The sequence below is a fragment of the Geotrypetes seraphini genome, chromosome 5 (assembly GCF_902459505.1).
Source record: "Geotrypetes seraphini chromosome 5, aGeoSer1.1, whole genome shotgun sequence".
Lineage (NCBI taxonomy): Eukaryota > Metazoa > Chordata > Amphibia > Gymnophiona > Dermophiidae > Geotrypetes > Geotrypetes seraphini.
In genome coordinates this window covers 148,360,228-148,387,728 of record NC_047088.1, presented here as the reverse complement: position 1 = coordinate 148,387,728, position 27,501 = coordinate 148,360,228, and positions in this window count along the sequence as shown.

Below are 27,501 nucleotides of genomic sequence, written 5' to 3'. Positions count from 1 at the left end.
TTCTGGGTGCCTTGTCTTTTTTTCTGAACCTGGTCTTGTCTTAACATCCCTGGTTCAAAGATCACAAGGTACCCAGTTCCAGGCTGGATACTTTTTGGCCAGTCCTGGTTTTGAACTTACAGTATATCCCAAAGCAGTGTGGTATTTGTAGTCCCTGATCCTATTAATTGAAATCACTGCTGCAAGTCCCCTAATGCACCAGGATGAACTAAACTAAACTAAATCTTAGGTTTGTATACCGCATCATCTCCACATTCATAGAGCTCGGCACGGTTTAAAGGAGATGGGATAGAAAGGAACTACAATGAAAGGTAGAGGTTTACAGGAGATGGGATAGAAAGGAACTACAATGGAGGGTTAGAGGTCCAAGTAAGAAGAGTTTTAGAGGGCTTAGAATGCTGGAGATGGAATAAGTATCAGATTTTTGAGAATAGCCAGGTCTTCAGATGTTTGCGGAAAAGTTGGAGAGAGCTCAGGTTCCGAAGAGGGGAGGAAAGGTTGTTCCAGAGCTCGGTGATTCTGAGGGAAGGGATGTCCCTAGTTTTCCTTTATGGGAATGCCTCTTAATGAGGGGAAGGATAGTTTTAATTTGTGGGTGGATCTGTCCCAAAATTTCCAGCCTGGGACTGAGTAACCTGGCATTTGTGCTGGCTTCTGAACATGGCCTTACCTGGCCTTGCTTTTGTCTTGTGGACTTGCTAAAGTGGTGTGATAAATTATCTAAGAAAGAGCAGCATATACAAATGACCTGCTAAATATTGAATACGGATTGGATCATTTTTAGTAAGCTCTCAGTGAAAGGACCAACCACTGCTCAAGTTCAGTGAATAAATGAATATTAAGAGCCATAGGAGAAAACTTTTCAAAATGATTCTGGGTGCTAAACTCAATGGACATTACCTTTCCCTGGACACAGTCAAGGAGCTTGCTCAATATTGGGGGTTCTCAAGCACCCACAGCACTCTTAGACTGGTTCCTATGTTAAGTGCTAACACAGCTAAAGTCCCTTCTCATTTGAGCCGACATTCTAAGAGGTTAGTGGAGGGGGAGGGGGGAGAAAAACAGACAGTGATTTGCCCAAGGTCACAGAGCAGTGTCAGTGGGAAAGTAGGATTTGAATATTTATTTCCAGAACTGTTGTTCTAACCATTATGTCATGCTTTCAAACAAGAACAATAAAAAAAAACCATAAAAAGTTTTCTTCTCTTGTGGTTTCTCTAATTCTAAATTTTTCCTTTCAAACACAGAAGTAATATGTGACCAGACCAACCATGTAGCCACAATTCCCATATGGTACATTTTGAATCTCAATCAGCAAATAGTATACATCCCAACTCTTTGATGTTTTGCTTTGCGTACCCGCCCAGTCCAATTCTAAAACAGTGAATCTTATTTAATAAAATATTTTATCTTTGTTTTTTTCCAAAAAGGCACAATGTGCTAGTGCAGGGATTGACAACCTTTGGTATGTGTGCCAAAAGATAGGGTTTTTGTGAACTATCAATGTTGACAAAACTCAAATAAACTAGGACATCCACATCAACTACAGAAAAAAGTCCTAATAGTGTCACTGAAAGACAGAATGTGAGGAGCAGCAACGGGCCTAATGAGTAACCAAATAAATTAATAATTAATTTGTGTATGAGGATCTCAGTATGGATTTTGAAATCAAATAAATGAATATTCATTCAATATTACAATCCGTGTACACACCACACCATCATAGAATCCTCATATGTGTGATTATCAAATAATAAAAAAAGTGTAATAACAATAAATTTAATAGATGTTGGCACTGTCATCTAGACATTGGGACACTGGATCATCTATTGTTCCATTGTCATCTGATACTTAACTTTTGGAGGTCAATATGGGGTAGAATTAACAACATATTGGAATCATCAATTCCACTGACATATGAGTCGGTCATATGTGGAACACTGTTACATGTTAAGCCCCCAATAGATCAATATAAATGCCGCCTTTTTCTTGTCATGACCAGGATTGCCATCCAGATGTTAACCCGAAATTGGAAGAATTACAATCATTTAAATTTCCCTTTCTGGTGGGCAAATCTGTGCTCCAGCTATAGATATGAAAGAATGTATACCGATAGTTTGGGGCACAATAATTCATTTAAATTGGTTTGAGACCCATTGACATCTTATATTTCCTCACTATAGTAGGTGTTTGATCAGGAGTAGAGAATGACACGGTGGCGGTTTACCCGCGGCCACCGCATTTTAGCCGCGGGTCACCCGCCGAAAACGGGGAAGAAAACTAGCAGTCGCTGCGGCGATGGGGACAAGGCCATTCACCGCCCGCGGGGCGGTGAATGGTCTTGTCCCCGCAGTGAGGCATGAAGGATCGCGCGGTCCCCGCAGCTCACACCCGCCTGCCCAATCGATTCTAGTGTTTAGCCAGCTCTCTCCCTTCTCCTCACCTTAGTTTGTAGATTTTCTTTTTCGGCGACCCGCACGCTATCAGAGAGCCGCGCACCTGCTGCTGCTCAGTTTTCAATCTTCTGCTCTGACGCTACCGGAAACAGGAAGTTGCAGCAGAGCAGAAGATTGAACACTGAGCAGCCGCGCGTGCGCGGCTCTTTGGGAAAGCGTGCAGGTCGCCGAAAAAGAAAACCTATAAACTAAGGTGAGGAGAAGGGAGAGAGCTGGCTAAACACTAGGATCGATTGGGCAGGCAGGTAGTGGCTGTGGGGACCGTGCGATCGCTAGTGTTCCCGGCTCAAATTGGAAGGAGGGAGTGAAAGGGAAAAGGATTCTGGGCCAAGGGGATGAAGTCGGAAAGAAAAACCCACAGCAGGAAAGAAAGGGAAGGACTGGCAGGTGAGCCAGATGCTAGAAGCAGGGGGGGGGGGGGAAGAAAGAGGGAAAAAAGCTAGATGGGGTTGAAAAGAAGAGACACACTGGTATGGAAGAGGAAGATAGGGGAAATCTGGACACAGGAAGGTAACAGAAAGAGGGGAAATTATGTGCATGGGGCATAGGGACAGAGACATAAAGGGGACATGCCATGGGGATGGTATATGGACACAGGGGGGGCAATGACAGATACATAGGGGAGATATTAGAAATGGAGAAAATAGGAGCACAGAGGCGAGATGGTTTGTGGGGATGGGACAGGGACCGAGCTTGCAGGCTCCAGTGGCTTGCACAAATTACATTGTAACGTGCCATGAAAATAAGAGGAAGGAAGGTAGATAGGCCACGCGAGAGGAGCTGAAGGGTAGTAGAAAGGAACAGATGGTAAAGGAGGGAGGGAAGGGTGGTGGTGGAAAGGAATAGAACAGACATTGAAGGAGGGTGGAGAGGAACAGACCCCCAAGGGAAATGTGGAAGACAGAGTGGGAAGAAGACAGATGCCAGACTATGCGGGAGCGGAGGGAAGAAGATGGGTGCTAGACCAATTGGGGGGGGGGGTTAAGGGAGAGGCACAGTAACAGCAAATGGAAGACGCAGAGAGAAGACACACAGTGGATGGAAGGAATTCAATGAGAAGATGTGGAAAGCAGAAACCAGACAACAAAGGTAGAAAAAAAAAATTATATTTATTTATTTATTTTTTGCTTTAGGATAAAATAGTATATTAGTTGTGTTGATAAAAATTTATAAACAAAGCCCTGCCAGCTGAACATCTCTTTCTCTAGTTCAGCAGCAGGAACTTTGATTTATAAGAAAGGAATAAGCTAAATATTACAGTACTAAGGCTTATATGGATGCAGCGGGGACGGTGACGGGGCGGTGAATGGGATGGCAGTGGCGGTGACGGGGCGGTGAAAGGGATGGCGGTGACGGTGACGGGGCGGTGAAGGGAACGGCGGTGACGGGGCGGTGCAGAGGATGGTGGGCCGGTGACAGGGCGGTGACGGGGCCAGATTTTTTCCCCGTGTCATTCTCTAATCAGGAGTCAGTTTTTATTTGTTTTCATGCACATCCAGGGAAGGGGAGGGGGAAGAAACCGGCAGGAGGGATCCCAAGCCCTCCTGTTGGCACCCCCACCCCAGAACCCCGAACAAGCAGGAGGTATCCTAAGCCATCCTGCTGGAGACGCACTCTCGAATACTGGCAGGAGGGTTGGGATGCACCCCCGAATCCTTGGGTGGCCCATGTGCCTAAGGCCCCACCCATAGGAGGGACCTTAGGCAATTGGCCCAATTCCAGTTGGCCCAGTTGCCTAAGTCTCCTCCCATGGGCGGGCCATAGGAGCATGGGAAGGGGCAGGCCTGCCATTCCAAGGATGGCGGGCTGGCCAGACCAGGGACCCTTCTGGCCAACTTACAGGTTAGTGGGGAAGGTCCAGGGTAGTGGGGGTAGTTGGAGTAATGGGGGGCATTCAGTGGTTCGGGGGGTTCGCAGGGGTGGGGTGCATCTTTGGCAGGAAGGATTGGGATAACTCCTGCCGGTATATGCGGGGAGGGGGGATGTTCAGGGGTGCGTCTTCAGCAGGAGGCCTTGGGATCCCTCCTGCCAGTTCGGGGTTCTGGGAGTGGGGGGTGCTGGTAGGAAGGCTTGGGATCCCTCTCATGCCAGCGATTGTGGTTTTGTCGGGGGGACGTGTGCTGGCAGGAGGGCTTGGGATCCCTCCTGCCAGTTTGTGCCTGTTTGGGGGGGGGGGATCGCGATCGTGGCAGGAAAGATTAGGCATCTCTGCTGCCGCAATCGTTGTGGTGGGGGTGGGCATGTTGCTGGGGCTGCTGAGCTGATCATGGCAGCTGCGATCAGCTCAACGGCCCCTATTCGGAACTTATACTTGTTTTGACTTGCTCTAAGTCAAAATGTATAAGTTCCGACTGGGCAATCTCATTAAACTTTTGGTTATACTTGCAGTATGACTAAGTCTAGGTCGGCCCACCTCCCGCCCTTTTCCCTCCTCCAAAAATGCCTCTTTTCACTTTAGGCGTTCAGAGGCAGGGTGAAGGTCTAAGCTGGTTTTAGATACGTCTAAAACCAGCTTTGATTATCGGTACTTAGACAATCTGTCTTTTAGATTGTCGAAATACCAATTTAGGCCACTTTTCAAATGTGTTTTTAAAAAAAATTATGAGTCCCTTAGTATCTGCATCACGTGCCCCCTAGTCCTAGTATTTTTTGAAAGAATAAACAAGCGATTCACATCTACCCTTTCCACTCTACTCAGTATTTTATAAACCTCTATCATATCACCCCTGGGCCGTCTCTTCTCCAAGCTGAAGGACCTTAACCACTTTAGCCTTTCATCATAGAGAAGTCGTCCCATCCCTTTTATCATTTTTGTCACTCTTCTCTGTACCTTTTATTTCTATTGACAGCTTAGGATCATTATCCTACTGAAAATGAGTCTTAGCTCCAGACCCAGGTCTCTGGTAAACCTGAAGAGATTTTCCACTAAAATCTGTCTGTAATTTGCACTTTCTATTCTTCCCTCAATATTCACAAATCACTCTGTTGTTTCTGACAAAACATCTCTATAACATAATGCTGCCACCACCACGCTTTACTACTAGGATGTATTAGCGGAGTGATGTGCTGTATTTGCTTTATGCCTTGCATATAGCTTAGCACTGAGACCAAAAAGTTCCACTTTGGTCTCATCAGACCATAAAATCTTTTCTCACATGCATGCACTGTTCCCGTAAGTCAGGGGTAGGAAACTCCAGTTCTCGAGAGCCGTATTCCAGTCGGGTTTTCAGGATTTCCCCAATGAATATGCATTGAAAGCAGTGCATGCAAATAGATCTCATGCTTATTCATTGGGGAAAACCTGACTGGAATACGGCTCTTGAGGACCGGAGTTCCCTACCCCTGACATAAGTGTTTCTTTGTGGGCAAAGTCTCCAAATGGGATAGTTTTGCATGAACAATGTTGGATTTATAAATTAAAGACTATTCAATCTAATGACCTGACTAGTCTGATTGAATGGGAAGCATTTTTAAAATCTCATTGGAGAACGCTTTATCCATTTAATTAGGATCACTGTTTGAGTGACAGTTCCCTCCTACTTAATCAGCGACTAGTAAAATATGAAGCCCTTGTCAGGGGTTTGGTCTGTGCTCTTGGATTCTGCTTTGTGGATACATTACTGTGATGCTAAGGGCTCCTTTTACGAAGCCGTGTTAGCGGCTTTATTGCACGCACATTTTTAGCGTGCACTAACCCCTGCGCTAGCTGAAAAACTACCCCCTGCTCAAGAGGAGGCGGTAGTGGCTAGCGCGGCTGGAAAATTAGCATGCGCTATTACGCACGTTAAACCGCTAACGCAGCTTCGTAAAAGGAGCCCTAAATGATGATTTTGCATTAAAGTGTGATTTTTTTTTGGCTTTTTGTATTCTGGGCGCTCAACATAAATTGTTTTAGGAATAGACTCTATTCAAGAGAGAGAGAGTCATGTCCTACTTTTATTAAAATTGCTCTAAGTTCCTTTTTTTTTTTTTGAATAGTGTTTTTTTGGAGGGTTTTTATTTCACTTCTTTGGACCTATTGAATGCTATGCTATGACTGGACTTCATTAAGGGAGAAGATAATCAAAGTTATGAGATTGTCAAAGGTATAAGATTTTGGTTTTTCATATTCTTCTAAGTTATTTTAATGAGACACGACTCTTCCAACAGAAAGTTTAGCAAAAGATTTTTTTTTCTATTATTTTTTGCAGATACCTCACTCATAAGCTAGGGTAGGTAGAGTATGATCTTAGTCTCTCAGATTTACTGCTATTGCTCATTGTTGTACTTGCGTTGTGTCAAAGAGATCTTCCTTCTGGAGTTCTTAAGATATAATGTGACTAGGCAATGTACCCAAGTGTGCTTGGAAATTCTTCAAATCTCTCTCCCTCCCTTATGCCACCATTACTGCTGCTATGCTCCTAGGCTTGCTGTAGCAAAGTACTGCGCCTGTGGGCCCATATGCTTGAAGGTGCTTCAGAGTACTGCAAGGCTTTTTCTAGAGGATGCAGCAGCCATTTTGAGAATGGTATCACAATAGGTAGGGGCAAGAGGCATTTTTCCTGCCTTTGGGACCCTAAAGCTTCTAAAAGTAGGCCCAGGGTAGTCCTGCAAAGAGTTGGAGTGGGGAAGGGGGTTAGAAAGGAGGAAGAGCACAGCTGCTAGAGGGCATTAGGAAGGTTGGGCCTACTGCTGTTTACGAAGGGTTAGAATGGAGACAGCACTGCTGTTTGGGGTTTGGGAGGGATTGTGTTAGAGGGGTAGGGCCTTCTAAGCATAAGGGCCAGAAGGCTTCCTGGTGCTTATGGCTTATATTTCATTGGTTGCTACTATGGGTCAAGAGACATGGCAGCAGTGACAGTAGCAGAAGGGAGAGGGTTTCAGCCTACGTCCTGTGATCCAGTCACCCTCTTATTACTCTCTGAGCATAGAGCTGGTGCAGCAGACGAAAGCAATCATGGTAGCTTTTAATACCCCAATGATCAGCGCCCTCCTGCCATGCTTGCCACTCTTACCTTGTTGTGCTGACCCTGGGAATAACTCCTTGTGCTTCCTCTTCCTTTTCCTGCTCCAGCCATGTTCTTCAAGCCCACCAACTTCTAGAACCACCTATCAAGCTTGGCCATTCATAAAATAGCTTTCCTTTGACCCTTGCAATATAGTCAATTTTTGCCTGATTTCAAATCTCCCTTTTACCTCTAAAGTCTTAGGAAAAAAATTGTATGTTTGCAACTATGTAAATTTCTCAGTGACACAAACACACTCTGTCCCAAGCAAGCAAAGTTCTCCTTGGCTGCTGAATTGAGTCCTTAATTGTTTGCTTAACTAATGAAATTAAATGTCAACTTGACGCCAGCAGGACTGCAATTGCTTGGAATAATTCTATAAAGGTCAGCACCTACTTTCCTTCAGTAAATAATCTGATTAAAATCATGCCTGTAATTTTTCTTCTTTTTCTCTGCTTTTGGTGACTGAAGCAGGGTGGGGGTGGGGGAGGGATTGTGGCTATTGCAGTTTTCTGACAGAATTTCTTGCTTTCCTGCCATTTTCTTCTCTTTCTCTTTACTTGCTTATTATTTTTGTGCTATTTTAGTTTTTAACCACTTTGATGCCATTTGTTATTTTTATATTGATATCTTCATAGTGTTACCAGACATCTGGATTTACCAGGACATGTCCTCTTTTTAGAGGACTGTCTGGGTGTCTGGATGAATTTTGAAAACCCGGCAGTTTGTCCAGGTTTTGGAAGGCCCCTGCTCTGCCAGAGCTCGGGACTGCATCTGGAGGGCCTTGAGCATGTGCAGATAAGACATGATGGATTTCCAAAACTCGGCAGTTTGCAAGGGTTTTGGAAGGCCCCTGAGCTCAGGGCTGTGTCTGGAGGGCCTCTGAGCATGTGTGGATGTCGATGTGATGAGGTCATGCATGTGCATGTGATATCACCAGTTGACATCTACACATGCTCAGAGGCCCTGTAGGTGCAGCCCCGAGTTTAGTGTGCTGTGGTGGAAAAAGTTTGCGACACACTTGTATAGACTGTTGAAGTTGTGATGATGTTACATTTTCATTCTAATAGATACTATTGTGTACCATAAGAAGGAGTGTGTGATCTAGCTCTATGTGCAAAGCTATTAAACTTTTCCAAAGGGGTTTACTGAAAAAGAAAGAGTAATTGAAAGGAAGACAGGGGAGGGAAGGGGGAAGAGTAGAAAAAAAGAGAAGGGAAGGGAAAAATGGGTAAACGGGGAAAAGAGAGTGGAAGAAAAAAGGAGGAATGGGAAAACAAGCATGAAATCAAAAAGGAAAAGGTTAAAGGTAGAGGGGAAAGGAAGGGAGGAAGAGAAAAGTGGGGGAGAAAAAAGTTAAAAAAAAGGAAGGGGATGAAAAGGGGGATCAAGAAGGGGAAAAAGAAAAAAGAGAAGAGAGAGGAGAGAGGAGAGAAAAGGGAAAAAAGTAAAGAAAGGGGATAAAAATTAAACCATAATAAGAAGGATAAGCATAGAAACACAGATGTGAAAAACTGTTTTACAAATCAAAAAAGTACTCTAATTCAGTTTCATTTTAAACAATTACCCCAAATTCTATAAAGTCCGTCTAAAGTTAGGTGTCTACATTGGCACGCTGAGCCAATATAGGGCTAGATTCACAAAGCAAACTGATCGTGCACCGATCGGTTTGTGACCCCTTGGTGACCAGATTTCCCTCCTGCACTATTCACTAACCTCTTCTGCAATCCGCTTTGAATCCGTGCATGCAAATGAGGAGAAACGCATGCAAAGTAGACAGGGACGCAATTCACGATAGAAATTTCAGGCTGGCTGATCAACCCAAGAAGCGACTGCTGAGGACCAGTCGAAAAGGTCTTTCCGACTCTCGATCTCTATTGAAACCCTGCTCTCTGCCCTGCTCTATGCTGCCCCCAATCTCTCCTGCCTGCCACCCTGATATTCTTCCCCGATGTCTCCTGCCTGCTCTGCCCCGTTTTTCTCCTGCCCTTCCCGTGGTTTTAACCCATGGTTTTAAAGCGGGTTAAAACCACGGGCTCACTGGGCTACAAAAAGTTTAAAAAAGTCGCGTCTCGGAGGTGTCTTGACGCATGCGCAGACCATCTACAGATGGTCTGCGCATGCGCGAGATCGCACACTTGCGATCCGTGTCAGTCAGATGAGAGTGTTCCTCCGATCGCCCTCATTTGAATTTTCAAGATTGGAGAATTTGTCGGGCCTGCTAGGATCGGCCACGGATCACCCTGGAAAAATGGATTAGTGAATCTAGCCCATAGGCTCCTATCATAATCGATTACTAGGCTTATTCAGCACTGATAATTGGCACTTAACACCTCATTATTGCCATTAATTGGACCTAATTGTTTGTTAGATGCCTAACTCGAAAAATGCGCCTAGTCGAAAGCACCTACCTAAAAGTGGACCTAGTTAGGGGCATATTGTGGATGTGTTTTTGTTAGGTGCCTATTTTTGAGTTAGGCACCATTGTGTGCCTAATTTAGATGCAGACATACCCTGGCCTAAATACGATGTGCCTAAAAGTTAGGATGCCTAGCAACACTTAATGCCACTTAGGCAACGCTAAACGTGACTCTATACAGTGCACCTAACTTTTATAGAATTGCACTTAGCATCATACTAGTGAGCAGCAATTTTTAGGTAACGTTTACTCTATATAGAATCAGATCCACAAAAATATAGCTCTTCACTAACTCCCCCACCGATGGATTACAAAGAAATGTATATTGGCAGATCTCAGTATGTATCACGTTAGGAAAAAACATGTATTGAAAAATATTGCACCATAACTTTGGTAAATTGTAACCTACAAACTATATATTATATATATTAGTATTAGATGTGTCATGTTGGGATAAAACTTGATTGTAAACTTGTACTGTATTTATGGCAAATCATAACCTGTTAACTGTATATTACGTATGTTTAGCCTGTAACCTATTCTGAGCTCTTTGGGGAAAATGGGATAGAAAAAAAAATCTAAAAGAATTCTGTCTAAAAGCTATTGTATGCATCATAGAAATGGTCTTAAAATCCAATTCCATATTTAAACCATTAGGAAATACTGCATTAAACTCAAAAATATATTGTTGCTCTCTCAAAAGCAGAATGTCAATATCACCTCCACAATCTTTCTTTTCTAACCTTTGAATAACAAGGAAACATAAATCATCTGATGTATGGTTAGCAGATTGTCAATGTTCAACTATGGCTATAGATTGAACATTTTAAATAATACAGCTTTTGTGCTTGATTATTCTAGTCTTCACCATACACATGGTGTTCCCTACATAAAACAAATTGAATGTTCGCATAAAGAAATACACCACTTGAGACAAAGTACAGTTGGGATGGGCAGACTAGATGGGTCATTTGGCCTTTATTTGCCGTCATGTTTCTGTGTTTCTATGAGTTAACTCACCTGCTGTTTAATGTGAGCAAATGCACAGTGATGCATGTGAGAAAGAGGAACCTGAACTATAGCTACACGATGGAGGGTTCCACATTAGGAGTCACTACCCAGGCAAAGGATCTAGGTGTCATCATTGAGAATATGCAGAAACTCTCAGCTCAATGTGCAGCAGCGGCTAAGAAAGCAGATAGAATGTTAGGAATTATCAGGAAAGGAGTGGAAAACAAAGAATAGAATGCCCTTGTATCACTCAATTGTGCGGCTGCACCTCAAATTCTGTGCACAATTCTGATTGTGGAATTCTATAGTGGAATTAGAAAATATACATAAAAGGGCAATGAAAATGATAAAATAGATGGGACATCTCCTAAAATACTCCAATGCATACTGCAGCCTTGACACCTGCCCACCTTACCTGATCAAAGCAGCCAACCCGACAACCATAGGAAAAATAACCAAATGACAACTATCACTTAAAAACTGGCCTTTTTCCCAAATCAGGAGGAATTATCTTAACGTCCATTCCCAAGAACCCAAAACTCAACCCTTCTGATGTGACCAATTATCAGCCAGTAGCTTCCATCTCCCTATTCATCAAAATAATGGAGGGATATGTCACAGAACAACTCGAATGCTACTTACAATGCTTCAATATCCTCTACCCTTCACAATCAGGATTCAAGAAAAATCACAGCACTGAGACGGTAGTCGCAACATTAGTAACTTATGGCAAAGAACTACTATGCAAGGGTCACAGCATAATCATAATCCAATTTGACCTAAGCAGCGCATTTGACCTAGTAGACTTTGATCAAATGTCCAAGATCTTCAGTGATTTTGGATTTAGTGGCTTAGTCCTTTTCTGGTTCCAAGGCTTCCTAACAACTTGACACTATGCTGTACATAAGGATGGTTAACTTTCTATAGCTGGCACCCTTTCAGCAAGGTCCCCCAAGAATCCCCACTTTCAACACCAGTGTTTAACCTCCTAACTCCATCCTTTGGAGCCAACCTAGATCTCGCACAAATAAAACATTTCACCTAAGCAGATGACATAACAATCATACTACCTGTAACTGCTGCATTAGTCAATGCCCTCATGTATTACTATTTAAAAAGGCTTCATTTTAGACCTTCAGTCACTTTCCGCACTGGACAGAATGCCAGGAAATCAAAATAGTATACAAATTAAGTTTTATTACATATATACAATATTTCTAGCCATAATATTACATATATACAATATTTCTAGCCATAATCATTGATTAAGTACAGAGTTTGAATTAATACGTTACCAGTTATTATATCATCACTCTTGTCCACGATCAGGAGGCTTACTCACAAAATGTCATCACACAGCTTAAATGTCCCTCTCTGTCAGTAGTGGAAATGTCCCCCCTCTCTCTTTCTGAGAAGGCAATATTTATATACGGGATCCGGAAGGTTCGCCCCCCACATTTCGCCCCCAGCAATTCGCCCCTCACATTTCGCCCCCCACATTTCGCCCCCAGACACATTTCGCCCCCACACATTTCGCCCCCACACATTTCGCCCCCCGGATGTTTTGCCCCCACACATTTCGCCCCCGCACATTTCGCCCCTGAGCGTTCCTCCGTTCTCTCTCTCTCACTCTAACTTTGTCTCCCTTCCCACCGGGCCGCCAGTCCCCACGCGGCCCGCGGCATGTGAGGAGGGAGTTGCGGCCCGTGGCCTGGGGGGGGGAGGGAGAGGCCGGCCCGGAACGCTGTCGCAGCGCCAACGCGACCCGCGCCCTAGGAGGAAGGAGTCGCCGGCTCAGAAACGCCGGCACGGCTACCGCCGCGACTCCTCTCCAGCGGCGACTCCTCTCAAGCAGCCCCCCCCCCACCCTTTACCCTGCCCCAGCCACACGAGGAGAGAGCCGGGAAGCAGGGCGCAGGGAAAGCGCGACGCTCCCAAGCAGAAGGTACGCCCGTGCGGGGCGGACCGCTCCTTTCCGCCCTCCCTTTTTTTTTTTTTAAACATCGGGAGCCGAAGCGGGGTCCACCACCGCGCACGGAAAGCCCGGACAACGTGCAGGGCCGAAAGGAAACATCAGGACTGCAGGTGTGTCCCCACGCGGCCCGCGGCATGTGAGGAGGGAGTTGCGGCCCGTGGCCTGGGGGGGGGGAGGGAGAGGCCGGCCCGGAACGCTGTCGCAGCGCCAACGCGCCCCGCGCCCTAGGAGGAAGGAGTCGCCGGCTCAGAAACGCCGGCGCGGCTACCGCCGCGACTCCTATCCAGCGGCGACTCCTCTCAAGCAGCCCCCCCCCACCCTTTACCCTGCCCCAGCCACACGAGGAGAGAGCCGGGAAGCAGGGCGCAGGGAAAGCGCGACGCTCCCAAGCAGAAGGTACGCCCGTGCGGGGCGGACCGCTCCTTTCCGCCCTCCCTTTTTTTTTTTTTAAACATCGGGAGCCGAAGCGGGGTCCACCTCCCCGACTCTCTCTCTCTGGCTCCCCTATGAGCGTTGGAGCTAATACCGCAGTGGCCAGCGCTAAACTAGCCCAATGCGAAATGTGCAGTACACATAATCAGGGGCGAAATGTGCGGGGGCGAAATGTGCGGGGGCGAAATGTGTGGGGGCGAAACATCCGGGGGGCGAAATGTGCGGGGGCGAAATGTGTGGGGGCGAAACATCCGGGGGGCGAAATGTGCGGGGGCGAAATGTGAGGGGCGAATTGCTGGGGGCGAAATGTGGGGGGCGAAACTTCCGTGAACCTTTATATACATCCCCTCCTTGTAACTGAATGCCAGAGTGGGGGAATGTTTACCAATCAGTATGTGTTTGCCTCATGAGCTAATTTCCCATCCCCTTCCTAGTGGAGGATGTTTACCAATTAGTATGTGTTTGCCTCATGAGCTAATTTCCCATCCCCTTCCTAGTGGAGGATGTGCTAACTGAATGCTTGTGGATTGAGTTAACTGAATGCTTGTGGAATGTTATGTGTTAGCCTGCCTGAGCTGACAATGACCTGCTCAATAGGTGCTGAAAAGTCCTTGCTCGTTCTCATAATACTTGTGTTTCCCTGTAACAGCTATCATGGATCCTAGGCAGTGTCACTCAATATTAATAATTCTTTCATACCATACATTTCACATACGTGTCACATTCGGTCCTTATTGAGTGATACTGCCATAGGATACCATCGTGGTCCGAGTTGGTTTACAGCATAGTCCATAAACCACATAACAATTCCACAAGGACAGAACAAGTACTATTATGGTTAGTAATCTAGTGATGCTTTCGTTCAAATTCCTTATGGACTGATTTATCATAGTATTATAGCTTTTAACTTTCCCAACTTTAAATCCCAATTTGGAATGGAAAAGTTGTTCTCCCAGAATACATTTGTTCTAAATCCTATATCAGGTGTTCAAACATAAGTTTGATTCTGCCAAAGAAGTGTTGACATATTGTGTAAGCATCCTGCAAAGGGTACTATCATTTTTGGTAATTATTGGCTCATTAGTCACCACACATATTACGCGTGGTGCTATTTCAATAATATAGTCCATTCATACACATCATATATTATTGATTGTAATTTACAAATTCGCCCTTGCAATGTGGAGTCACAAAATGTTAAAATTAAATTTAGGTGCCCAGAAAAATTGCTTCTGAGGTTCCCCTAGTATGAGGGGTAACACTACATATTTACACATGAGTATCATTACATTGTACTTCTGGTGCTTGAAATTGTTTATTAAACACGGTCCTCCATATCTGCTCATTTCTAGTGTGTTCATTGCTTTTAATTTCTGTATTCCATGTATGGTCTCTTGTTGTCACATTTGCAATGATACATCTGGAGTTAGCGCTGCAAGTGAAGTTATCTTGCTTCCGATTCATTGAAGGATGCTTCCATCTCCATGACGTAACGACCCCTTCTTTAATTGTAATACGTCGCCCGGGGGCAGCGCCTCTTACCCCATACCATATTCCAAGGATTCCAAGGCACACGTATATCTGCAAGTTTCAGAAAACATTATTACTCTCTCAAATAACATTTTTCCTGAGGGACATATTCCCATTTTTCCACTCCCGGTTTCATTACAAGGAGTGCCTTATCTTTCCCGATTGCAATCACCTCCGCTGGTTCCGGAGGTCCTTTAGGATTGCTAATCCAGATTTTGGCTATGGACAGTTTCCCAATCGTCAAATTGGGGGTTACATTATCCCTCCACTGCCCATATTTGTCATCTGTAGTTAGTTTTTTAAGGGTCTCTTTCAAAAGTCCATTCATCCATTCAATTAATCCCGCTGCCTGGGGATAATAGGGCATGTGATATACCCATTCAATATTATTTTCCTTAGCATATTCTTTTATCTGCCCTCCCGTAAAATGTATTTGTAAGGGCATACCATAATACTGAATAATCATGTCTAAAGTCCTTAGAGTGCTCCATTGTGACGCAGAAGCACAAGGGAATGCTAATAATAATCTACAGCAGTACACATATATTTACATTTATGACTTTCGGGTAACGGTCCTATGAAATCTATTTGCCAAATCTGGGCTGGCAAATCGCCCCGTGCCCCATTACCTTATGTGGTACTTCCCGTTCTTGATATGTTGACACACCGGACATTTTCCGATCACATGTTTGATCACATCTATGTCAAAGGAATCTCTCATTCCTGAGCCCACCTGTAAGTAGCTTTTTCTCCAAGATGTCCACTTTTCTGATGTGTCCAAATGGCTGTACCTTCCAACCATTCTTCCACCTTAGGAATTTCATTAGTAGTTGTTACAGAAATGGTAGCTGCGGCATCTGCTTGGGAATTAAACAATCGTTCCATTGAATCAACAGGCATATGTGCATCTACATGAAATACTGACACTATTGTCTCCTGTACAATTTTTTCTATGTCTTGCCACAATTCTTTACCCCACAGCTAACCAATTATGGGACTTCCACCCCATTAACCATGTAGCAAGACCATTAGCGACCGACCAGGAGTCAGTAAAAAGATATTCCACTCCCCATTTCACTGGGGATTCATGAGCATATACTGGCTTTATGATTTCCAGCTCTTCATTAGGAATATTAGCTATTTTTTCGTGCAAAGTAGCTACCCCATGCTCACCTATTTTAGCTCTTTGAGAAATGTACCATTTCCATTTAATAATACTTTGTTCCTGAGCATATCCTACTCTATTTGACTTGGGATCAGACATTACCCATTGCCAGTGGCGTACCAAGGGGGGGGCGGGGGGGGCGGTCCGCCCCGGGTACCAAGCCCTGAGGGGGTGCTCCCGGTCCGGTCCAGTTACCCCCCCCTGCGCCGGGTGTCGCGTCTGGAAACAGCCTGCAGCAAGATCGCGATGCCAGAGATCTTTGCCTGCTTCGACTGTTTCCTCCGCCACGGTCCTGCCCCTCCTCTGATGTCAGAGGAGGGGCGGGACCGCGGCGGAGGAAACAGCCGAAGCAGGCAAAGATCTCTGGCATCGCGCGATCTTGTTGCAGGCTGTTTCCCCAGGGCAGTAGCGTACCAAGGGGGGCGAGGGGGAGGTCCATCCCGGGTGCCGCCTTAGGGGGGGGTGCACAGCTGGCCCGGTCCCTATCGCGCTCCTACCCTCCCAGCGAAAGCAGCATCGGCGCCATTATCGAAAAAGGTAATGGCGCCAGGCCTTGGAGCACCAAGGCAGACCGCTTCTCCCCCCTCCCAGCCGAAACCCCGCTGACCATCCTATCTCTCTCCCCCCCAAGTGAACCTTTCTGACCCTCCCAGCGAAAGCAGCAAACCTCCCTCCAGTAGCGTCGGCTTTATCCTCCCTCTGCCGCATCACTGATGACGTCATCAGTAACGCGGCAGAGGGAGGAGAAAGCCGCGAAGGAGGTTTGCTGCTCTCGCTGGGAAGGTCGGAAAGGTTCACGGGGGGGGGGGGAGATAGGAGGGTCAGCGGGGGTTCGGCTGGGAGGGGGGAGAAGCGGACTGCCTCAGTGCTCCATTACCTTCTTCGGGCAGCAGCAGCGTTTACAAGGGGTCAAGGGGGAGAGAAATAAAGGCAGAAAGAAAGAGGGGGGCCAGGAGGAGAGAGAAAGAAAGGCAGAAATAAAGAGGGGAGCCAGGGGGAGAGAGAAAGAAGAAGGATCAGAAGAAGGACCAGAGACTCATGAAATCACCAGACAAAAAAGTAGGAAAAATGATTTTATTTTCAACTTAGTGATCAAAATGTGTCTGTTTTGAAAATTTATATCTGCTGTCTATATTTTGCACTATGGCCCCCTTTTACTAAACCGCAATAGAGTTTTTTAGCGCAGGGAGCCTATGAGCGTCGAGAGCAGCGTGGGGCATTCAGCGCAGCTCCCTACGCTAAAAACCGCTATCACAGTTTAGTAAAAAGGGAGGGGGAATATTTGTCTATTTTTGTATAGTTGTTACTGAGGTGACATTGCATAAAGTCATCTGCCTTGACCTCTTTGAAAACCCGCGGAATATAAATGATAATTAACATTTTCTCTGCGTACAGCGTGCTTTGTGTTTTTAAAATTTTATTGTTGGTAGATCATTTTGACTTGGCCACAAAGGTAAGGGGGAGGGAGGGAGGGGAACTGCTGAAAGACATCTAATAATCCTTGCAGGCTTGACTGCAGGGAATTATTTTTGTAAAATCATGTTTTGTTATGTGACTGGCATTATCTAGACTTTAATTTCTATGAATGAATAGAATGAAAATGATATAAAATTACTTGCTTGTTTTTATGTGCGTGCGCTGAAGGAAAGTGGAGAGAGAGTGGGCTGAGGATGCTGAAGGGAAATGGGGAAGAGAGTGGGGAGAAGACGCTGATTTATAAATTGACAATTGTACAGAATATTGTTTCTTTTTATACTTTAATATAAACAATTCAAGGCTTGTGTGGATGGAATCAGGTGGTTTGTGGGGATGGGGACCGAGCTTACGGGGATTAGTCCAATAAAATTGTATTTTTTTATATCTCATTATTTGTTTTATTTTTATTTGTTAATTTATAAAGTGGTGATTGTTATGTATCAGTTTTTTCAAATTTACATCTACTGTCTTTATATTTTGCACTGTATTAGAGGACATGTGTTACTGTTTTTTGTGGTGTTGCATTGTATCCAGGGTCTGGTTTCTTGGCGGATCAGTTTAACTTTTGTCTACATATTTCTATTTTTAGTTTGTGATTATTCCATTTTGGGCGAGGGTGTATCTCTGTTCTGTGTGTATGAAAAAGACATAGTTTTCAGTTGGCATTGACTACAGGACCAATTGACTGTGCGGGATCTGGCTTGTTTAGTTTTACAATGTATGTGTTGGTGTTCTAGTGCTCACTGCAGTGTTTAAGATGCAGCCTTTTCCTAGGTACACTCTTGTGGTGCGATATGTAGATTGGTACTAAAAATCATATTTTTCATATAGATGGGGGGGGGGGGTCAAAAAATGATGGGCCCTGGGTGCCACATACCCTAAGTACGCCACTGCCTGCAACTACTCCATATGTACTTCTAATGTCATGACAATTTAGACATAATTTATGTTTTGTTATGTTTGGAATAATGGTTACATATATGAGGTTCAATAAAAGAAAATTTTCACTGCCTGTTTCTATTCTGACCATTTATTCCATTTCATGGTTATTGCAAAAAAAAAAAAAAAAAAATTTTTTTTACATGGGGGGGGGGGGGGGGGGGGTTGTCAAAAAATGATGGGCCCCGGGTGCCACATACCCTAGGTACGCCACTGCCCATTGCATAATTGGAATTTGTGGCCGCAATAGTAATCTGTTCGGTCTCAGCCAACGCCCAATAACATGCTAAAAGTTGTTTTTCGAAGGGAATATATACATGTAATTCCACTTCCCCCTCTCTCATGGGCCACAAATCTACAGTGGTCTGTATGGCTTGTTTAGCATTTTCAAAAGCAACCTGCTGTTCTTCTCCCCACATAAACTCATATTTTTTACTAGTTACCTTGTATATTCTTTGGAGTGGGAAAATCTAATATTTTTCGTTTTGCTTTCTCTGTGATTTCCCTAATATCCTCTATTCCACTGAATTCCTAAAAATTTTACCGACATTGCCGGTCCTTGTATTTTTGTTGGATTTATTTCCCTTCCCTTCTTTTTCATATGGTCAATTAATAAATCCAACTGCCCTTTCACCTCTTCCTTCGTTGTTCCCTGTATCAATATGTCGTCAACATAATGAGAAATTTGTATAGAGGTGAATTTCTGAAATTTATCTAAATGTTCCGCTACTATTTGAGGACAAATGGTAGGACTATGTAACCATCCCTGTGGTAGCCTAGTAAAAGTAGATTGGGCACGTTCAAACAAACCTGAAACCTACTTACAGGAATATACATTAACATTTTATAACATTTCCAATATTCTTTTATCGTTCTTAAAAACTTATTTCGGACTGCTGAAAAGTCCGCGGCCAGCCTTCAGACAGTGACTAGTCAGCCTGCTTGTTACTACAACCAAAGGCACATCCTTCCTTAACACGTCTCACAAAGCTTTCTTCCACATTCTTGTACGTTCGTTCTACAGACTATCTCCCTGCTTTTAACCATCTCTTAAAGAAACAAGGAAAAGAAAAAAAAAAATTCAGGCTACATCAGGCAAACAGCTTCTAAATTACCTCCATTGTTCTTAACAGCATAGATCTACCCTACAGAAACTCTTTCAAACTTAAATAAACTTTCTTTGTTTCCTGAACAGCAAAACAACTTTCAATTAACTTCAAGTAGCTTATATCGGCTAATCGGAACTCCAGATAGCATAAGGCTTGGTAAAGTTTTATCCATAAACCCTTTGGTTCCTTGCTTACATTATTAATTTCATTACAAATTCCTACATTTAAATCCATAATTTGTTAATATTTAAGCATATTTTAAATATCGATCCCTGTTTTTGCAACATTCGTAGAATTGCAGACAGACCCCATGCTGTCTCTCTCCTTTTTTCTCTTTCCTCCCACTTCCCCCTCCCCTCTGCCTGGGGAAACAAAGTAGAAACTCAAAAAAGCCCGCCGTCAAGCTCACATGATAGCATCGAAGGAGGAAAAAGGTGGGGGTGAAAATCCCTCCCTTTGCAGTTCGCTCTTTCAAACAAAGGAACTTTTACTCCAACATCTTATATTTTGTGGCAGCAAGGCATTTTTTCTAAACTACATCACCTGATTTATCGGGGCATTTTTCTAAAGCTTGTACAAGATCAAGTGGTTCTGCCCTTCCCAGAACCCAGAGTAACTACATCACCCGATTTATCGGGGCATTTTTATTTCTCTAAACTACATCACCCGATTTATCGGGGCATTTTTCTAAAGCTTGTACAAGATCAAGTGGTTCTGCCCTTCCCAGAACCCAGAACAACTACATCACCCGATTTATCGGGGCAACTACATCACCCGATTTATAGGGGCATTTTTCTAAAGCTTGTACAAGATCAAGTGGTTCTGCCCTTCCCAGAACCCAGAGCAACTACATCACCCGATTTATCGGGGCAACTACATCACCCGATTTATAGGGGCATTTTTCTAAAGCTTGTACAAGATCAAGTGGTTCTGCCCTTCCCAGAACCCAGAGCAACTACATCACCTGATTTATCGGGGCAACTACATCACCCAATTTATCGGGGCATTTTTCTAAACTTGTACAAGATCAATTGGTTCTGCACTTCCCAGAACCCAGAGCAACTACATCACCTGATTTATCGGGGCAACTACATCACCCAATTTATCGGGGCATTTTTCTAAACTTGTACAAGATCAATTGGTTCTGCACTTCCCAGAACCTTTTCCCATGACTCTGCTAATCCATGATTATTGGCTAGTTCTTGTGCTATTAAATTATACGGTGCCTCGGTCCAACTGGGCACCTCTGTAGGTTCTTTTGAGGATTTCTCTCTCTTCCTGAACATTCCTGTATCACAAGAGCGCTCAGGTTTTCTTTAGAGAAATCCTGCCGACTACGCCAATTAATGTATTACTATTTAAAAAGGCTTCATTTTAGACCTTCAGTCACTTTCCGCACTGGACAGAATGCCAGGAAATCAAAATAGTATACAAATTAAGTTTTATTACATATATACAATATTTCTAGCCATAATATTACATATATACAATATTTCTAGCCATAATCATTGATTAAGTACAGAGTTTGAATTAATACGTTACCGGTTATTATATCATCACTCTTGTCCACGATCAGGAGGCTTACTCACAAAATGTCATCACACAGCTTAAATGTCCTTCTCTGTCAGTAGTGGAAATGTCCCCCCTCTCTCTTTCTGAGAAGGCAATATTTATATACATCCCCTCCTTGTAACTGAATGCCAGAGTGGGGGAATGTTTACCAATCAGTATGTGTTTGCCTCATGAGCTAATTTCCCATCCCCTTCCTAGTGGAGGATGTTTACCAATTAGTATGTGTTTGCCTCATGAGCTAATTTCCCATCCCCTTCCTAGTGGAGGATGTTTACCAATTAGTATGTGTTTGCCTCATGAGCTAATTTCCCATCCCCTTCCTAGTGGAGGATGTTTACCAATTAGTATGTGTTTGCCTCATGAGCTAATTTCCCATCCCCTTCCTAGTGGAGGATGTGCTAACTGAATGCTTGTGGATTGAGTTAACTGAATGCTTGTGGAATGTTATGTGTTAGCCTGCCTGAGCTGACAATGACCTGCTCAATAGGTGCTGAAAAGTCCTTGCTCGTTCTCATAATACTTGTGTTTCCCTGTAACAGCTATCATGGATCCTAGGCAGTGTCACTCAATATTAATAATTCTTTCATACCATACGTTTCACATACGTGTCACACCTCACCACTGTCAAACAATGTGTCCACATCATAGAAAACTGGACGTCACCCTCTGTCTCAAACTAAATAAGAACAAAACCAAATTTCTTTGGCTGGGACCCTCCACTGACCCATACTACACTCCGAGGATTACAGTAGATGACACAGACTTTTCATTAGAAATACAATCCCGAATCTTAGGAGTAGAAATTGATAACCACTTATCCATGAAAAGCTATGTACAATCTATAATAAAACAATCTTTCCTTCTGATGAGAAAGCTAACATCCATCAGAAAATACTTTGAAACAGAGGCTTTCAGAATTTTATTGCAATCCTTATCTTGACTAGACTATTGTAGTGTAACACTAGTTCATTGCTCTAAAACATTGCTATCGTGTCTACAACTAGTTCAAAATGCAGCAGTAAGATTCATATACCGACTATGGAAATCAGAATGCCTACAGCCCTACTATATGAAACTACATTGGCTGCCCATAACTGCAAGGATTAAGTTTAAGTTAGGTATCACTGCCTTTAAGATTAGACTACCATGGCTGTATTAGCTTTGATGCTCATAGAATTCCTGGCGATAAAAAAAAACTAATGCGGCTTTGTAAAAAAAAAAAAAAAAAAGGGGGGGAGGGGGAGAGAGTTGAACAATTTATTCCAGGTTGCCTCCAAAACATATTCCACCAGAAATCTTTTCCACTTAAAATTTCCAGCATGCAACATTATAAAGTCTATCAGGCAAATTACCTTATCCATTCAATATCAAGTAGCAAAATGCTGGACCAACTACTACTTACACTATGATCTTGTGACCACTTTCTCAGGTGCAGATAACTTTTAAAAGCATTTCTGTACTAAGGACAGGGAGCCAACCCTGAAGTAACTAAAATGATAATTGTAAAAGCCCATTTCTAAACTGTCTAATGCAATTCCTGGGACAAAACAAAGAGCCAATAATGACCTACCTGTACTTGTAACTATGTATTTGAAACTATGACCTAAATGTATTAATAGTTGTACTAATCTACCTGTACTAGCAACCCTATTGAATGCCCATGTCAAACTTTCCATTGTAACTTCTTGGGTAACTGACCCAACATTTTGAAATGTAATCTGACCTTGAACTTAATAGGTAAAGACGGAATAGAAAACCTGATTAACATAACATAACATTTTTCCTATGGAGAAGAGATAGCTCAGGGGAGATATGATAAAGATTTATAAAACACTATCCAAAAATACTAGGACTAGGGGGCATGCAATGAAGCTACTAAGGGGCTCATTTAAAAAAAAAAGAAAAACGGCCAAAAAGCGGCATAAAAGAGCAGATGGACATTTTTCTTGCTAAACCCTTCCAATTTGCTATTTGTAAAATGCATTGGATTGGATTGGTTGGATTTCCATGGTGGTTGCTTGCACTATGTCTAACTCTGAAGAGAGCATGTTGGAGGGATGGTTTGAGAGGGACTAGGGTGGGCTTATGATTTGGACATTTTTTCTGCAATAATTGAACATTTTAGAAAATGTTTAGGGCATAATTTGGATATTTGGGGCGAGTCCTGTTTTAATCATGACTTGTCAAAAAGAACATAAGAACATAAGAAACGCCTTCACCGGAACAGACCGAGGTCCATCTTGTCCGGCGATCCGCACACGCAGAGGCCCATTTAGGTGCTCCTTGTTGGAGACCCGGATTTCCTGTATCCCTGAATATGTTTTGCAAGAAGGTGTGCATCCAACTTGCGTTTGAAACCCAGAACAGTAGCCTCTGCCACCACCTCCTCCGGGAGAGCATTCCAAGCGCCCACCACTCGTTGTGTGAAACAGAACTTCCTGACATTTGTCCTGAACCTGCTGCCACTCAGTTTCAGGCTATGACCTCTTGTCCTTGTCACATCTGAAAATGTCAGTAATGCTGCTTCCTGGTCAATTTGGTCAAATCCTTTTAATATTTTAAAAGTCTCTATCAGATCCCCACGCAATCTTCTCTTTTCGAGGGTGAACAGTCCCAGTTTCCCGAGGCGTTCCTTGTAGCTTAAATTCTCCATGCCTTTGACCAGTTTCGTGGCTCGCCTCTGCACCCTCTCCAGCAGAATTTTATCCTTCTTAAGGTATGGAGACCAGTGTTGGACACAGTATTCCAAGTGTGGTCTGACCATTGTTCTATAAAGTGGCATTATAACATCTTCTGACCTACTCGTGATCCCCTTCTTGATTATGCCTAACATCCTATTTGCTTTCTTTGCTGCCGCCGCGCATTGAGCTGATGGCTTTAGGGTTCTGTTTATCAGCACCCCCAAATCCCTTTCTTGTTCGCATTTGGCTAAAGTCACCCCGGACATCTTGTAATCATGTTCCTTGTTTTTCTTTCCCAGATGCATCACCTTGCATTTGTCTATGTTAAAATTCATCTGCCATTTAATCGCCCACGTTTCCAGCTCGTTTAGATCCTTCTGAAGATCCTCATAGTCCCTTTGAGAGCCAACTACCCAACATAGTTTTGTATCATCTGCAAACTTGATTATATTGCATGATGTTTCCTCTTCCAGGTCATTTATAAAAATATTGAAAAAGATGGGCCCAAGAACCGAGCCCTGGGGCACACCGCTGGTCACCTTTTCCCAGTCCGAGAATTTCCCATTTATGGTTACCCTCTGCGTTCTGTTCTCTAGCCAATTTCCGATCCATCCTTGCACTTCTCCTCCTATTCCATGACTTAGTAGTTTACTCATAAGCCTTGCGTGTGGAACCTTGTCAAACGCTTTTTGGAAGTCCAAGTAAATTATGTCCACTGGATCTCCACTATCTATTTGCTTGTTCACCTTCTCAAAGAATTGAAGTAAATTTGTCAAGCATGACCTCCCTTTCCTGAAGCCGTGTTGACTAGCTCTTATTAGGTTGTGCTTATCCAAGTGTTGTACAATGCAATCTTTAATTAGTGCTTCGATTATCTTCCCAGGAACCGATGTGAGACTCACCGGTCTGTAGTTTCCTGGTTCACCTCTTGATCCTTTTTTGAAAATTGGGATGACATTTGCTATCCTCCAGTCGTCTGGTATTTGCCCGGTTCTAATTGACATGTTAGCTAAGCATTGTAATAGTTTCCCCAATTTCTATCTTAAGTTCCTTCAATACTCTCGGGTGGATTCCATCCGGTCCAGGGGATTTATCACTTTTTAGTCTGTCAATCTGAAAGTAAATCATGTCCAATTCCACATTTATTGTTGTTAGGCTCTCCTCTATGGCTCCGGTGAATGCCCTCCCAGTGTCTGGCATTGTTGTAGTGTCCTCGTTTGTGAAGACAGAGGCAAAGAATGAATTTAACCTATCGGCAACCTGTTGTCTTCTTTTATTGACCCTATTTTTCCTTGGTCATTGAGAGGGCCCACTGTTTCTCTTGCTGATTTCTTTCCTTTTATATATCTAAAAAAGGGATTAAAGTTTTTGTTTTCTTGCGCTATCTTTTCTTCATAGACTTTTTTGGCTTCTCTTACCGCTTTATGACACTTTTTCTGGTCGATTTTGTGACGGTTCCAGGCCTCCGTCATTTTTTCCCTCTTCCATTGTTTAAACGAGTTCCTCTTTTCCTTTACTGCAACCTTCACCTCTTTGGATAGCCAAGCTGGTTCACCTTTGCTCTTTTTCCGCCTTCCTTTTGATATCCTCGGTATGTAAAGATTCTGTGCTTCAATGATGGTGTTTTTCAGTAGGGACCATGCTTGATCAACTGTTTGGATTTCTGCTGTGCCCTTCTTGAGTCGTTTTCTAACCATGGTTCTCATGCCGTCGTAATTCCCTCTTTTGAAGTTAAAGGTTGTGGCTTTAGTCTTGATTGGTTTCCCCTTTCCGATACCAATGGTAAAATTGATCATGTTGTGATCACTTGTCCCCAGCGGGGCCTTAACCTCTACATCTGCTGTCCTTCCAGTAATGCCATTTATAACCAAATCCAGGATTGCGTTTCCTCTTGTCGGTTCTCCCACCATTTGTTCAAGGAAGCAATCTCCTATCATCTCCAGGAATTTTGTCTCCCTGCCGCAGACTGAAGTTCCCAGTTTCCAGTCTATCCCCGGAAAGTTGAAGTCCCCCATGATTGTTACATTTCCTGATTTACATCCACTGTTAATTTCCTCCATCATTTCTTTGTCTGTTTCCTCAGTCTGTCCCGGTGGTCGATAATAGAGGCCAATTTGTATATCTGCTTCTTTTTGTCCAGGAATCTTTATCCAGAGGGACTCTAGTTTACCATTTGCTTCCATCTCCCCCTCTCTAACAGACTCTATTTCCTCCTGGACGTACAGGGCAATGCCTCCCCCTTTTTGCCCAATCCTATCTCTTCTGTATAGTTTATATCCTTGCAATGCCGTGTCCCATTCATTTTCTTCATTCCACCATGTTTCTGTTATTCCTATGATATCCAGTTGTTTACTCCTTGCTAGTTCTTCCAGTTCACCCATTTTGTTTCTTAAGCTTCTGGCATTTGTGTACATACATTTAAGATCTGTTCATGGTAATTTCCTGGATTTAGTGGTCCTCACATCCCTTTTTGTATTCATTTGATCTTTTTCGTTTTCATTGCCTCCTGTAGTTTCTTCTTGTTCTTCCTCTATATCTGTGTGATTGTTTGAAGTTACCTCTTCAGGATATCCTGTTGTCCGGGCCATCGACTGTTTGCCGACTGTCGGCTCTCCCCTGATCATTAGTTTAAAGCCTTTTCAATGAACTTCTTCATGTTCTCAGCTAGGACTCTCGCTCCCTGCTTGGTGAGGTGTAGACCGTCCTTTCTAAAGTACCTGCTTTTTCCCCAGAATGTTGTCCAGTTTCGCACGAAGTCGAAACCCTCCTCTTCACACCATCGCCTCATCCAGGTGTTAACTTCTCTCAATTCATCCTGTCGCATTGCGTCCGCTCTCGGCACCGGGAGGATATCCGAAAAAGCCACCTTCACATCTCTGACCTTTAATTTCCTTCCGAGTGATCCGAGCTGGTCCTTCATTACTTCCCTATCATATTTCCGTCCGCTAACATCGTTGGTTCCCACGTGGATAAGTACGGCGGTATCCTTTCTTCCTGCTCTGTCTATGATCCTGGTGATCCTGCTGGCCACATCCCTCACTCTTGCACCAGGCAGGCAGGTTACCAGTCTATCCTCTCTTCCTCCCGCAGTGTGGCTGTCCACATTTCTTATGATGGAATCTCCAACTATGATCCCAATCTTCTTTAGTTGAAGGTTCCTCGGGGGTCTTATGTCCGTATCCATAGTGTAAATCCTGTCTTCCTTCTTCTGTGGCTCATCCCCAGATGGTCTATCATCTCCTCTGATCGGATTGGTTCCTCTTTCTGCATCGATTAGTACATCCTCCTGGGTTGTTTGGTTTCTGATCTCAAGCCTTGGGATTTCCACATCCTCCCTGGTTGCTTGGTTTCTGATCTCCAGCCCTGGGATTTCCACAATCTGTTGGTGGGCATCTTCGATGTATCTCTCTAATTCCTCAATCACTTCACTGGTGCTGGATTCCACAGTCAACCTCTCTTGCTTGTGCTTTTCCTCCTTATGACTGAGAAGTTCTTCGAGTTCCTTCACGGTTCCCTCCAGCAACCAGACTTGCTGTTTCAGGCTTTCCAGCTCCCTGCACCGACTGCAAATGTATGCCGTAGTCCCTGAGGGGAGGTAGTCATACATAATGCAGCTGGTGCAGAAGACTGGAGAGTTCATCATATGACTTCCGTGGGTGCTCATAACCTGTTTCCTCCTCCGAGCTGCTTGTGCTTTATATGTGAACCCCTTTTACCTGAATGTGTGTGTATAACAGTTTACAACTTACGG